The sequence below is a fragment of the Erpetoichthys calabaricus genome, chromosome 4, assembly GCF_900747795.2.
Source record: "Erpetoichthys calabaricus chromosome 4, fErpCal1.3, whole genome shotgun sequence".
Classification (NCBI taxonomy): Eukaryota; Metazoa; Chordata; class Cladistia; order Polypteriformes; family Polypteridae; genus Erpetoichthys; species Erpetoichthys calabaricus.
In genome coordinates, this window is record NC_041397.2 from 114,022,750 (window position 1) to 114,039,426 (window position 16,677).

Sequence of the window (16,677 nt, forward strand, 5' to 3'; positions counted from 1 at the left end):
AAAGTGGCATACACTTAAAGAGAATATCCAGACTCAAAGTCATCAAGACCTAAGTAACACTTTATTTTAAATTTTAAACAAAGTTGAATTCAATTATTTTCTTGTTTGCTAGCTAAGCGGAGTTAAGGATCATGCCCCGAAGCTGGCGAGTGAGTGAGGAAGGCCCCTCCCCTCGGCCTGCTACATGTTTCTCGGATTCACGCAAATAAATCAGTACCACATGCGAACTATGATACATAGCGAAATGAGAGAAGTCACAAAATCAACCGGAATGTTCAAGCAAATTATAGAAAAAAACTCGATCTAAATCTGTTAAGTAGTTCCCTCGTGAAAATCGGGCAGACATACAGACATTGGATGTTATACATTGTATATTAGTAAAACTTCAAAATAATGAGCAGTTAAAGTCTCAACCACATTCTCCACATTTTTGGAGCTTAGTAGAGCCAGATAACTATAAGAATCTTCACCAAGCAGCTCTGAAAATGTCTGTTTTGTTTGGGTCTACATACCTCTGTGAGTCTGCCTTTTCTGACATGAATGTCATGAAATCAAAGTTCAGAACAAGACTTACATTTAAATGACTCCATAAGAGTGAACCCAAGTGGCTACACTCCACAATACACCTCTCTTGTTGACTCCATGCAGTGCTAATCATCAGACTAACTAAAAAACACATCACACATGCAACTGGGCATGTGAATACTCTTGTGAAGTGAAACAGTGACATGTAACAAAATGACAAATGAATAAGTCATATCTGTGTATTTGCAATTGCATTGTTTTGTTTTGACAGCATTCATGTTTTAATTCAATAGTGTGAGATACACTAGAAAATGCATACAGACATACAAAATGCACTTGCATGTGAACTAAATATTTTTTGTGATGTTTTAATGCAAAATGTGAGTTGTGGACACCAACATGTAAATGTTCAGGCAAAACAAGCTTATTCAGTTTGTTTGGGTTGAAATAAGCTATGAGAATAAACATTAGAAAACATGAGTAGCTCTTGGCCATTTTCATTTTGAAAAAGTAGCTCTCAGGGGAAAAAAGGTTGGAGACCCCTGCCTTAGGAGAATTACATCATTGGATGGAGGGAACAAGGTCATTTATACCAACCATAAACGTCTTATTTAACTTTGAACTACAGTTTTAATGTTTTATATTTGGTACTTGGTATCCTCTTTCTATAAAGAACAATCTAGGTATTTTTACCTACCACAGGTTTTATCTAGTCTTATTTGGTGTTCTGACAATGTTTTCATCTTCCAGTGCTTGTATTTCATTTAAAATCATTATTGTCTCACTGAGGGAATACATAAGTAAAACACTTACAATACTAAAGCTGTCTGTGTCTGCCAGTACTATGGTGGCTCTTTTGGCATCATGTACTTTAGTACTGGTGGAGATTCCAAGAATTCTTCAAGATCTTGATATGTCTCCTATTTGACCTCAATTCTATATGATTAGGAGCTCATATGGTAGCTATCAACTGTGGAAAGGTATCTGCTCATGCAATTAACCATTCAAAGAAATCTTGACATCCAGGGATTTGCCTGATTGCTTGTGCTTTATCCTTGTCAGGCCTCACACTTTTGCGATTTTTCCACGCAATAAATATAAAAGAATACTGCTTTTCTGAACCTCGAGCTGCCCAACACCATTAAGACTTCCAACAGGTCTTCTACATTTCATACCATTATTTCTCTTGACACCTACTGTATCTTTTTAGGCTTCTACTTACTACTTTCTTCATGTACGATTGTCTATGTTCCCGTTTCCTGCTACTTACTTACTTGAAACAACACCTCTTCAGACTGTTCTACCAACATCAGGCATCAATTACAAGAAGTGTGATATGTCTTTGTCCAAAATGCCAGCATCTGACGATCTTTGATAAGTTAATCTCCGCACTAGGAAACACAGGGAAATGTTTAATGAATGAAAACCAGAAAACTGAAAAGATAATATGAAATGTTAAACCCAGAAAGTCAAATGATGTTTAAACTAAGCCACAACACTAATCCCAAACACAATATATCTAAATACTAGAAGTGAAAGTCTAAGCCCTTATTTCTCGGACAAGAACACACATGTATCCACAATCACTTGGACAAAGTCTCCCACAAGACATTGACTTTATAATGTAATGCTGATGATATCACTTTTGGGATAATGCATAATAAGCATAATGGCAACACCTATACAAAATGGTGGCATCTACTAAAACTCAAAATGGTGCTATGGTAATTTTTAGAACAAAGCTTAAACTTAAAAATTATTAGAAAACATAATATGTTATGTGAGTTTCCTCTTGGGAATTAATAAAGTATCTATCTATCTATCTATCTATCTATCTATCTATCTATCTATCTATCTATCTATCTATCTATCTATCTATCTATCTATCTATCTAACTATCTATAAAGTTTAACTAAGTATATTCCACTAAAACAAAAGTATATTTTTAATTCATCATGATTTAAAACCATAATAATAAACTTTCTAAAAAATTCTGATTTTCAGGAAAAAATAAATAACAATGTCTCAGTATCAGTGCACACAAAGTAGCAGCAAGCATATAAAAGATCACAAGAAAAGATGCAGTTGGATGACAGGCAAAGATCTTAACCAGGACATTCTGAAAAAATAAGAGTGTCAGAATGTAAATGAGTGCCAAAAATCAAAAGTCAAAAGCAAATGTCTTAAACTGCAAAATCAATGAAAAAGTTATTTCAAGAAGCACAAAGAGGTTTGGTGTATTTGCAGTCTCAGGAAATGCAGTGGTAATTGCCTGGTGACCGCTTATATTATTGAGCCAATGACATCAGGCATTGTGACCTTTCTGGGTTGCTATTGAGACAACAAATAAACAAATGGCGTCACACATCTTCAGTGAGTGCCAAAATGAAAAGTCAATGTAGAAAGCTTAATGTTCATAATTAATGAATACATTTTAAAAATATCCATTTGAAAGACAATACATTGTGTTGCAGCCATAATAATTGGGTCCTTAGTATTCAAAAAACTGAGGAGATGATCCATAACAAGCTCCATAAAGTAAATAACCATGACAAGATGGTAACAGATTTGTGAAATACCTGTGAGTTCCTGATTTTAAAATGATTGTTGTTTCATACAATAACACAGGTTTTCTTTATCTGTTAGTATTCTGCTATGTAGCCTACCATATATTAAAGATTTGATTTTCTTTCCACATAGTAGGAAGTATTGTCTAAGTATAAAGAACCAACTTCATATGCAAAGAACCCTACCCGGAATAAAATGGTGCTTTGTCAAGCAATAGTCCAATAATAATAAAGTAATAAAGTAATAATAAAGTAAAACAGCTAAAAAGTGCCAATAAAGAACCATTATTTTTAAGTGTGTGAATGAAATGTAGCCATTAATTCAGTAAAGCTGTGTGTCTTTCTGAAACCAAGTGACTCAAGTAGGGACTCACTGAATCAAATGAATATTTACAAGATATGAGCAAGATAAAATTAATATTTAATGAAGAAACTATTAGAAGCATTCTGCCTTCACACCATACACTTCCACAGTATATTCCCCAAAAGGCATCAGATTTTCTTCTTTCCCTTTCTCTTAATATACAGTTGCATATACAAATTATGACAGTAAAGGTAATGCCAACAAAATGCTGAGCTAGGCAGGCCAGGCCTCCCCATCCATAACAAATTTTCTTGAATTCTAAAGGTGGGTAATATAATCCTACTAACATGTCCTAGATCTGCCCCTCCATACACTTGTTACTTTTAAGGGCCATTTCAATGTACATTGCATTCTGTATATATTAGGGCAATAACACAAAATAAACAAAATATACTGGGAAAGGTCAGTCTGTGTAATTCCTGAAAACACCATATTGCTAAATTTCCCCTTTGTGTAAATTAAATTCCATCTATGTGTTCAGGAATGGTCCACCAGGATATTTCTAGCCACTGAGTGTTTTGTAGGAGGCTTGTCATCAGATTATAATAACTCTGTAAAACACAAGCTAAAAGAGGACAGCTTTGAAACATTTCAGAAGATATCCCCATTCCTTAAATCTTCACGTAATCAACCATTTATTTTTGCCACAATTTTTTTCCGCTTGAACAAATAAAGAACAAAGATGAACAACTGATGTGCTTCACCAGAACTAAAAAGAAAAGGAAAAGTTGCCGCCTCGTATGCTTTTCAACAAATAGCCTTTATTTCAGATGTCAGAGTGAAACAAAGTCATGTCACTTACAAGGGAAGTCAACCACATCAGCTTTGCAATAACAGCCGAGGAATGAAATCGATAAAAATGACCTGTCAGAATTTGCCCAGTCTGTCTCTTGAAAAATATAAGTTTGAATTTATTTAGTATGAAACAAAGATCAAGAATGGCTTGAGGAGGCGGATTCTGATATTTTTTATGAGGGCTTGTTGTCATACTTAATATTTTCTCAAGCTGAAGATGATATATTGATATTCTTATGACAGAAAGAGGAATTTCACAGCTCTGTGTAGAGGACAGAGCTAACAGTTGTGTGATCATTCACCCTACGTGTTAAATAATTTGTCTTATTGTACATGATCAGTTTTTAAAATAGTTTAGTGTTTAACTGTCCTGACTAAGTGAAATAGATCAATGAATTGTATGTTTACAGTACACTGAAAAAAATTAAAGCCTTGGTTTACGTTTATGAACTAGTTTGTTTAGGGTAAGCTATTGATCTTTATTTTATGTAAAACTATTGGCTTAAATGGGTTTAGAAAATGAATGAATGGTCGAATGCAGGGTATATTTTTCTATAACCGTAAAATATTGCAGTTATAAAGAGTAACCCAGGTATCTTCATGATGTTATATGAATAAACACCTCGGTTACTTTGAAAAATGAATGGGACAACGAAAGCAGTTAAGTGGCAGCAGAGACAGTGCACTCCGTGTAAAATAACAGCACCCAGCTTCCACTTGCCTCTTTCTCTTTGTGTTATTTATGTATAGCAGTTTAATAATACATTTTTAGTTCTGACCTTTCATTTACTAAAACAGCCTATATTCTTATATGCCTTTATGGGGGTGCAGATAACAAGGACTGAAAGTAACTAAGCACATACATGTTTGTATCAGTAGGGATTTGCACAGCACCATCTACAGGAAACTCAAGGAAATACAGAGTTTAGCTGCAAATAAGGCATTTTCAGTGCAACAAAATGAAAATGAAATTTATGGTTGGTAAAGAATGGAAAACCAACAAAAACAACGTATCCATCATTGTAATTAACCGCAAAGTTTGAAGAGGATACCAGAAGTATTTAATGTCTACAAGAAGAGGTGGAAAACCTGAAACTAGCAGGGCTGCTCTTTGCGTTAGCTAAGCATGCACATGGAATGCTATTTTCTAAATGTGAAGGTAAACAATCACACTTTTCCTGAACTGAACTCAGAAAATAAGTAGTATGATCATTTACCAGTAACGGCGCACTGCAGATAATGTGCAGTGAATACATTTGACTTATGTATTGATAGTTTTCATACTCTTTCTCTGTACATGTAGCATTCGTTTGCTCAGAGGTTGATGCGCTTGCTGCTTCCTGAGCAGCTCTTCTTTTCTCCACCGTAGTAGCCTGCTTCTGCCCTTCTTTTGTCGACATCTTTTAAAACTGATTAAGTCAGTGTTTGTTTTGCAATTACTTAGTACGTTTTCTTTAATTTTTCACTTAAGCTGGCATTTAAGTCTTCAATCTGCCTCAAGAATGATTTAAGATATAAAGAAGTAGGGGAAGTGACGGCGAAGGTGGTAGGGATGAGAACGGCGCTCGTATACTTGCATAGCATGGCCGCCCTACTGACCACCGCTGAGAGTTGATGCTACAATAAAATAAAATAAAAATAAAAAGGAAATAACCTTGGAGGTCAATCATCACCTGAAAGCAGATAGTAGATGTCACGTAGCATATTTGTACTAAATTTCAGGTCAATAGGTCAAACGGTTTGCGAGCTACAGGTGATTTAAAATCCTGGACAGACAAACGAACAGCCACGGTAGCGTATTATATATAAAGATACGAAGTACTAATTAAGAAAATGAAATGACTTAGTACAAACTTTACTTTAAACGATCTGTGAAGTATGTAGAAATTGTGGCCAAGCTGACTTCTGCTAATGAAAACTAACTACAAATGACTAAAAAAGCATTAGAAAACTACATAAATAAAAGCAGAGGGAAAACCAAAAACTAAACTCAAATGAAAGTTGAATACTTAAAAATTAAATTAAAATTAAAATAGGTTTTCAAGTAGCACAAATGAGTCAGGAAATTTGCAGAGGAGAAATAGCCCTCCTCCCCGTAATTAAATTGTTAAAATTTGGCATGGTAAGCCCATAGTCAAATTCTTTGACAACTGACAATAAAGTGATCCAATCAGTTTGTCTTATTCCCACCATTTGCCAACGTTATTCATGCACAGTTCAGTTTGAAGTAACAATGATTCATGAAACACAGTGAAGCCAAACTTAATGACCAAACATTTCAACAAACAACCCAGAGTTGGAGACGAACGGCTGAACATTTGATCTGACCTCAAGGTGCTGAATCAGGGAAGAGCTCCAGAGATGGTAGTTTAGGACAAATTAAATCCATCATCAAGTTATAAAATGTGTAACAATTAGAATATTCTGGAAAATCACAATACTTTTACTCAGAATAATATGTAAAATATAACTGCTTTGAAAACAACAGAGCAAGAAAAGCCCTTTCCTTATGATATGCAAACACAAATACTGGTGCAAAAAAACATGTAAAAAAATGTGAACTGTGGAGCTCACTGGATTATAATATGGAGCCCACCTCATCAGAGTCACTTTATGATGAACCTAAACATTTTCTTGTCCTTGTGTATCTTTAATTTTCTGAAGGTGACTTGATGGTTTTGATTGACAGTATAGCATTTTCTTTTTTACTCAATTTCTTGCCACTTTTTTGAGAAGTAATTTTTTGTTTCTGGGTACAATGTCAAGTCAAGCTAAATGACACCTTTTATTGGGTAACTGAACTGAATACACTATACATGCTTTCAATGCAAATGAGACCCTTTCTTCAAGCAGGTTATAATATTAACTGGATTCAGTCATGAATGAATGGATGAAATAAAACAAGAAATATGTTTCTTTTCCTTGAGTCATTTTTACAAGTCCAGAATGTGACTCAGCTTTTAGACTCAAAAGCAAATACATAGTTGTGATTTGTTCTGAATTTTAAATGTAGTTTTAATTATTTTTATAAACTAATTGTATGCATTATGCTGTCTAAAAGGTGCACAGTTAAGTTGATATAAAAATTGTTTTATACTTGTGGTTGATAACAACATACAGTATATATGTTCCACTTGGTGAAAGAATGAATGAATGAATGATTATATCTGAATAATCCAGTTTAGTAAATACATTTTCAAGTGTGTTCTGTATTGCACAGAAATGTCAGATTATTACATATTAATAGACAGTTACATTTTTCATGCTCAAGTACAGTATGTCTTTCATGATTCATTGTGGCTTAGTCGACGTGTACCAGGAAAAGTCCTCTTTATGTGCCATAGTCAAGAGATGGGCCGCAAAATTGTGTAAAGACAGGACATTGATAAAAATAACCCAAGGTCTAGCTGTTCTAAGAAACTGATGACAGAACAAAATGTTGCAAATCATAATGGCGAGTAATAAAGCATGACTCCATAGGGATTACTGTAGTTATGAGTCAGATCTGTGCCCACTGGGGACCCAGAATGCTGATTCCAGAAAAGTATCAGTGCATCCTATGTTCCAAAGAGAAATTTTAGTTAAAGAATTTGGATTGGGAGGAATTTACAAAGTGTTTCATAACTATTAATGGCATTTGGATTCATCACTATGATTATGAGTCCAAACAACAATTGAAACATTTGTATGCATTATTATTCTTAACTAATTTAAATTTGTCTTTCATTGCATATAACTACTTCTTTGACATCTAACAGACTTTGAGTTACATTCTTTGTATGAATATGTTCTATAGAAATAAATGTTGTTTTTCAACATCAAAGAAATTCAGTGCGGGCAACAACATGTGCACAGTTTTTTATTATAGTGTGGGTGTTGGTTATGTTGTATACAGGCCTCAAAAGGCAAACTTAACTAATTCAGTATTACATGATTGCTTTGTATAACAGTCAATAAGGGAGAAGCAGTGAGGAAAGGTGTCACCCTGGTCCCTTGTGACTTTCACCAGTTCCCCAAGTTGAAGCATCACCTATGTGGGATGAACAATGCCAACAATGAGAAGGACATCAAGTCAGCTAAACTAGAGAAGACTGGTTGCACAAGCATGACAAAATATTTGATTTATTAGTATAGAAAACATTTTGAACATCATGCCATGTGTATTATTGTTCATGAGGGTTATGTTGAAAAGTAAATCTTCCTTCACTAGTGCTGCTCTTAATAGTTTAGGCTCAAAACTAATACTGCCATGTGTTACTTATTAAGGCATTGTAAACAAATGGTGTGAAAACCAAATAGAGAATAAGATTCAGCATAAGCCAGTTGTTAGAAGTGTATTTTTATCTGATATTTCATACCTTCAATAATCATTCTATGAAATTCATAGCCGATAAAGAAAATGTTGAATTAAGAAAAACATGTGGAAGCTTACCGGTAATGACAATTGAAGAAAAGTATACTATGATACTATGATGTTTATTGCCAATATACAGATAAAGAAATATGTTAACATACAGCATAAGAGAATTGAAGTGTTAACAAGAAAACATTCATCGATTTTCTGAACCTACATTTTCTATTACAGCGTCATTGGACATATGACAATCTAAATATGGCAATTAACCTAATACAGTAATCCCTCCTCGATCGCGGGGGTTGTGTTCCAGAACCCCCCGCGAAAGGTGAAAATCCGCGAAGTAGAAACCATATGTTTATATGGTTATTTTTATATTGTCATGCTTGGGTCACAGATTTGCGCAGAAACACAGGAGGTTGTAGAGAGACAGGAACGTTATTCAAACACTGCAAACAAACATTTGTCTCTTTTTCAAAAGTTTATACTGTGCTCCATGACAAGACAGAGATGACAGTTCCATCTCACAATTAAAAGAATGCAAACATATCTTCCTCTTCAAAGGAGTGCGCGTCAGGAGCAGAGAATGTCAGAGAGAGAGAGAAAAAAGCAAACAAAAATCAATAGGGCTGTTTGGCTTTTAAGTATGCGAAGCACCACCGGACAAAGTAGCTGCAAGGAAGGGAGCAATTGTGAAGGTAGTCTTTCGGCATTTTTTAGAGGAGCGTCCGTATCCTCGAGGCCAGTGTGCGAACAGCCCCTCTGCTCACACCCCCTCCCGTCAGGAGCAGAAAATGTCAGAGAGAGTGAGAGAGACAGAAAAAAACAAACAATCAAAAATCAATACATGCTGTTTGATCTTTCAAGTATGCAAAGAACCGTGCGGGAAGCATATCGCTTGCAAAGCAGCCACATGTAAGCCCAGAAAAGAAGGGAGCAATGTGAAGGTAATCTTTCAGCGTTTTTTGAGGAGCGGCCGTGTCCTCCAGGGGTGTGAACAGCCCCCGTGCTCACAATATATTTGAGTTTTATTTAATACGTAATATGCGCTGTGGTTTGGTAGCTTCTCAGCCATCTGCCAATAGCTTCCCTTGTATGAAATCAACTGGGCAAACCAACTGAGGAAGCGTGTACCAGAAATTAAAAGACCCATTGTCCACAGAAATCCACGAACCAGCAAAACCAGCAAAAAATCTGCGATATATATTTAAATATGCTTACATATAAAATCCGCGATAGAGTGAAGCCGCGAAAGTCGAAGCACGATATAGCGAGGGATTACTGTATGTGTTTTTTCAAAACAAGAATATCCATGGAAAGAAAACTCAATAATATGAGGAAACTTTGAAAACTACACACTCAAGAAAGTGAAAGGTCAGGAGTCAAACACGTCCTGTGAGCTACGAGGCAGGAGGACTTACCACCAGAGGATTCATATAATACCATGAACTTAGAAGATGGACAATGATTATCAAAACAGCATATAAGTGACCATGCAATTTGTAAATTTTAGAAGTGTTCATTTAATTCAGAAGACATGCTCTCCCCAACTGTTAACTGAAATAAGCTGAGGAAATGGAATGATAGAGTGGCAATTGAGAATAAAAATACCTTCTTTATTATGGTAGCTTTAGCAGTAATAATCAAGCATAAAACTGTTATTTTATAATCACATTCTAACCTGGACAAAGCTGACAGCACTGTAAGATTATTTTTTTAATTTCTTTATTACCATCTATCCATCCCTGTTAAGGCATAATCTCAGGGATGTGCAGGTCATATTACTTGCATCCTTTCTCCTTGCTGTATGATCCTTTGTTTGTAGTGTTCAGTAATGCTGCTTTCTCATCTTGCTTTCTGCTATTAGTGACTTTGCTGTGCTGTCTGCAACTAAAGGAAAAGCATAACTCTTTCTGGCACAAGAGTTTAGATTCTGAAGTTCTCTTTGTGAAGTAATGGCCTTTTCAGTCCACTGGCCCAAAGCTTTTCTTGGCAGAGACATTGTCAATTTCTGATTAACAAAGAGAAAGACTTTGTCAGTTTTTGAGCTCCCCAAACAGAGAACAGCTCTTCAGCTTTTAGTTTCAAAGGGAAGTTTCAGAGGGTCATTTTGCAGAGTTCCGCCTCCACTGAGAGAATCCCTATGGAGTTCTTCAAGAGTGTTCTGAGAATATCTAGAATTCCACAGATGGGATGAGTGTAACTAGTTTATGAAGAAAGGTGGAACTTCTCATGATTGGATTAAAGTCACTTCCAGTTTAAAAATCAGTGTCTCTTCATAGGTGAGTTCTACTGTCCATCACAGTTGTCATTCATTGATTTACAGCTCTTTGTTCTTGCTTGAGTTCTGGCTCAAAAAGTCTCTGCAAAGAGGCCTCTGCAAAGATGTCACTTCAACTCGAATTTATACATTTGTTATCAGATGAAGACCAGGTAGATCCTGGTACAAGCTGGAGTTCAGTCACTTTGTTTGGAATGCAAATGGGGGGAGGCACAACTGGAGTTCTTCTAAATCTGTGGCCTTGACAGGCCTGGTGTGCAACCAAAGCCTAGCAGAATGGACATTGCCCATTTTATCCTGTACCACCAAACAGTTTCTTTGTCCAGTCACTATTTAGGTTGAGTACATTTAACCAGTGGATTATACAGCAGAATTGTGTCAAGAACATTACTGGGGCCCCTTTATACCAATGACAATACATCTTTTTAATTCCTCTATTATCCTTAGCCAAATCAGAACTCTTTTTTTCTCTTTTGTAATTCTTGTGTGTGTTTAATGGGGATTGTTGTTTTCTGTAATATTTCTGTATCTCGTGACCTTCTGTAAAAACTAAATTCCCTTTTGAGACAAAATAAATACTCTGTCTAGCTGTAAACTCAGGTTCATAAGTATTTGAACACAATTTTCATAATTCATAGTTTTTTAAAAAATTGTTGAGCTCCTGATAGTAGGGGAACCATATATAAAAATGGTTCCTACAACTCATACAGTATTTTTGGTAAATCCCTTAAATTGGTGAAAAGTCTACACTTCAATTACATAATGATTGCTCTATTTCAAATCCATTGTGGTGGCGGAAGAACCAAAATTATAAAAATACTCCTGACTATACTTTTGAATGATTATTCATCTTCTTTTCTGCTTTATGTTGGCTTGAGTCAAACCTTTTTCTGGAAAGTTCTCACGTACAGTTGTTTAAGTAAAATTGTCTTGAAAATTTGGTAGCAGATACTGCTGTGCATATGGTGCAGGAGTTACTGTGAACTTAAAACTACCACAGTTATTATTAGGAGTGGTAGTTTTGTTACATGTATAGAGTACAGTGAAATTCTTGCTAGCATGTCCAACTAGTAAGCAACATGACACTCTCTGGGACCATGATTGACAAGACTATATTATAATATATAACTTAATTTCTTACTGCTATGGACACCCAGGGTTTCATCCCTCGCTCAAATTTCTTTTTCTTTTATTTCTTTCTTTTTGTGTCTTTTGAATAGAATTTTGTAAATTCTGTTAATGGGCGGCACGGTGGTGCAGTGGGTAGCGCTGCTGCCTCGCAGTTGGGAGACCTGGGGACCTGGGTTCGCTTCCCGGGTCCTCCCTGCGTGGAGTTTGCATGTTCTCCCCATGTCTACGTGGGTTTCCTCCGGGCGCTCCGGTTTCCTCCCACAGTCCAAAGACATGCTGGTTAGGTGGATTGGTGATTCTAAATTGGCCCTAGTGTGTGCTTGGTGTGTGGGTGTGTTTGTGTGTGTCCTGCGGTGGGTTGGCACCCTGCCCGGGATTGGTTCCTGCGTTGTGCCCTGTGTTGGCTGGGATTGGCTCCAGCAGACCCCCGTGACCCTGTGTTCGGATTCAGCGGGTTGGAAGATGGATGGATGGATGGATGAAATTCTGTTAATTGTGTAAGTTCCTCTCCTCACCTTGACACCAAACTCTTTAAATTTAGATTGCAGAACTGGCAGCCTGCCCTTAAATACGTCATTTGTTCCAATATGGAAAATGACAAATGGACCCACTTTCGTTCTGTCTAGGAGGCTATCCAGTTTTTGAGCGAGGTCTCTCACCTGTATCCAAGGAAGGCAACACACCATGCTAGACTCTGTTTCTGTAGCAAAGCTGGGTTTCATTCCCCTAAGTAATTAAGATCCCCCACTATTACTAGCTTTTTGTTTCTCAGTACTGTTTTTTAGGCAGTCAGTTGCAGTTCTTCATACCTGTCTACCACTGCACAGTTATCAGAGTCACCACTCAGCTCTTCAGTGTCTGAAACAGTTGGACACCTCTAACTCTGTGGTTGGTGCCACTGGACTGTCTCATTTCACATATTTCCTTATTATCCTATTTTCTGTGACCCTTCCAAATTTCATATTAATTTTTTATCCGTTCATAATGCACTGTCCACTGTATTTGTACTTAAACTAACAAAAACAGACTATTTGTATAACATATTCCCACTTTGCAGGAGCACTTTGTTTCAGGTTGTTCACATTGCTATCCACAGCTATTTTCCTTAGCACTACCACTGAATCTTCCATAGTTTTTACAATTATAGAGATATTTCTAATGCATAAGGTAGTGTGACCTCTTTCAGAGCAGAAATATTTGTCTTCATTCATATTGTGAAGCCCACATACAAGTTTGTCTCTGAGCACTTCAAAACAAGCTTTTGAAACTCAACAATTGAGTTGAATAGTGACTCATTCTTCTACTGATTTTGTATGAAAAATTTGACAATTTTCAGACTGACTTCTGATTTAAACTACTCATTTGAATACAATTTTGTCACAATTTCTTTGAATATATTTTCTCTAGGTCACACTGAGAAAAAACACAATAAACCTAAAGTCTTTGCTGCCATGGCCACTTATTATTCATTTTCAGCCTTGTTTCTGAAGCTATATTTTTCAGGTCTCTCAATATAATTAGTCCAGATCTATTCCATCTGTAATATTCATTTCTCCACCACACCCACAAAATGTACTTGTCTCACTATTTTTTCTTGTGACTTTCATTTTTATTCATGCTTTGTTTATTTTGTTTTGGTCCTTCTTTCATTCTTAACTAGCCAACAACAACAAAGGTAGTAGACCCAGTGAGAATGCAGTTTAAGCAAGTGCATGTTCTTCTTGTTTTAGTGTCCTTTACAGAGCAGGGTCACTAGTTCAAATCTTTTGTTTTTTTAAGCCTACAGTAACAATGATGATAACTGAATCGAGAGATAATGTTCAGTATGACTTTTTAATTGCATAACTTTCAAATTGTTATAGAAACATTAGCCTAAAGCCCTTTCAAAAACTGTGTAAAGCCTGCACTCAGAAGTAGCTGACTTAAGCTCATTGAAGACTGCTTAAATAGCTTGAAATTTACCACTCACCATCTCTATTTTTATCTCCTATTGTTTTACTGCAAAAAAGGTGTATTTTTCTATAATGCCACACTAAATTAATCACATATGTTTTAAAAGCTTAGAGGTGCTATGCTGAAGCTAGTATGACAATTATCTACTATTTCATTTTACTGTTATGAAAAACTCACATGTTCGTATTGTGGATGCCCCTGTGATGGAAGGATGGGGAAGGCAGCTTTTTTAGGACACTGCCTCCCCCAAAACGCTACATTGCAGCTCCCCTGGAGTGGAGCGGTGCCCCAGATTCCCACAGGGCATCCTGGGAGTTGGAGTCCAGTTTCTCAGCCCTGTTGGGTGCCGTGGGTGCCGCCAGGGGGAGCTGTGAAAGGACCTGGGGAGTCATGCTTCCCTTGCAGCCCAGAAGTGCTTGGAAGTCATGAGGACGGAAGCCCCACAGTACTTCCGGGCTGATTTAAAGAGTTCGGATCCTCCATCTGACCCAGAAATGCTGGCAAGTCACACAGGCAGAACAGCAGAAGCACTTCTGGGTCAAGAACTATATAAAGAACTGTTGGAGACCCAGCAAGCAAGCCTGAGTTGGGAGGAGGTGGACAATGCTTGCTGGGACATGTGGAGGAGAGAGAATAGATAGATAGATAGATAGATAGATAGATAGATAGATAGATAGATAGATAGATAGATAGATAGATAGATAGATAGATAGAATATTGTGACCTTCTTCTGACAGCACTTCAGGGTGTGGCGGAAGTGCTGCAACAAAGGGTTCAACAGTTAATACAGCACCCCCAGGCGGCGGCCACAGAACCCAATAGAGCTGCACCAAACTCCAACTCCCATGGGGCCCAGTGGGAGTCCAAGGCACTGCTGCAACCCAGAGGGGCTGCCATCTTCAGGTAATGCCCTGAATAAACTCTCTTCCCAGTCCTTCCACTTTAGAGGCGTCCTGGCCGCGTAAGGGCCCCTGCTGTCCTCCACAATATATATTTAATTATATACAGTATATATATATGAATGTAGGAATTATTAACTGCGGTGGGCTGGTGCCCTGGCCAGGGTTTGTTTCCTGCCTTGTGCCCTATGTTAGCTGGGATTGGCTCCAGCAGAACCCTGTGACACTGTAGTTAGGATATAGCAGGTTGGATAATGGATGGATGGATGGAATTATTAAATTATACATTTGTAATGCAAAGGGGGAGACCCCCGTAATTCCCATATGCATGAGCATCTAATCTTAAGAATGAACCATAAGATGAGCAGTTCAAGACAATTGTTTTAAAAAAATTGAATCGAAATGCCCATCACTAGTGTGTTCCCTCAGCCTCTATAGGATTGACGGCAGTCTCTCAGCAGTGGAGCCCCCCTGAAAGTACAAGGAACATAGTAGAAGCATGGACACACAGAAATTAAATAATGCACAAAATTAATTAAAAAAAACATAGTAAAACAAATAAAAAACAATGTTAACATAAACAAAGGAATGAAGCATGAAAAAAAAATGATATAAAGGGAATCTGAACACTAGCCACAGGAGGACCCCTAGCTGAAAAGTAGCACTTTGAAAAATTGTTCAGTTGTGAAACTGGAGACCATTAGCATTAGCCGCTTCATGTTTTAAGTGAAGTGATATGAGATGATGGTTTTTAAAAAGTGTAATATATGTATAGTTTTGATTGTTGTCTCTGTCACAAATCATGCAGACATAAATGTAAAGTTGTTTATAATAACAGGTGTTGTCAAACGTGGATGCCATTCTCTTTTTTTAACTCCTTTTTTCTCTTCACACTTTTGTGTAGGCTAACTCAGAACAAATAATTATTGTTTATTTATAGCACTTTTACTTTCCAAAGGTATTTGACGTGGGCACTAATGGCTTGATAATATTACAAGCCAGAGCATTTCATAACTGCTTATGCTGTATTGTTTAAATGCACTTTACATTCTGGCCTCAAGCAGGAGTACATTTGCTTTGCGTTTTTTCATTTTGCTCTCCTTTTCAGTGTGAGACAGCCTAATTATATGGTGTCTTCCTGGCCCAGCTTTATTTTTAGCCATGTTTCAAAGTTCACAATGTTGTCTGCAGGAAAATGCAATGAAATAGGAACATGTCAGTCAATCTTAGAATCAGTTGGGTGGTTTTTGTCTATTAAATTCCACTTTGAGTGTTTCTTTCATTTATAAGTAGCATTAACAGAATTATGTAGATTGTGCAGGTCTTCTACCCAATTAAGTATTGTAATAATACCAGAGGTTAGTTATCTTCTTTTACTTATTTTAAAAATACAAAAGAGAGAGAGAATAGAAAGATAATAAAATGATTGAGAAACTCTTCAAAGAGCGCAATGGAATGTTCTTTAAATATAAGTAGAAATGAAACTGCTTTAAAAAGGTTTAATTTGAGGTGGTCTGGTGGTGCCAGGCTAACCTGTGACATTTCTGCACTTACTCTGTCATGTCACCAGTATCATTTTGACAGTCCTCCTGTAAAATTAAACATATGGTTTCCAAATACAGTTGTCAGCTTTGTGATTTAGACAAACACAACCATAATAAAACCTTTTTACTTTCCAATACAGAAATCTTCAAACACTTCATCTGACTTTATACTTTAATGCCTCAAATAAATGTGGTCAGAACACAGACACACAGGTTAACTTAACAGTTGATCCCAAATTGGCCCTATGTGGTTGTGGGTGTGTA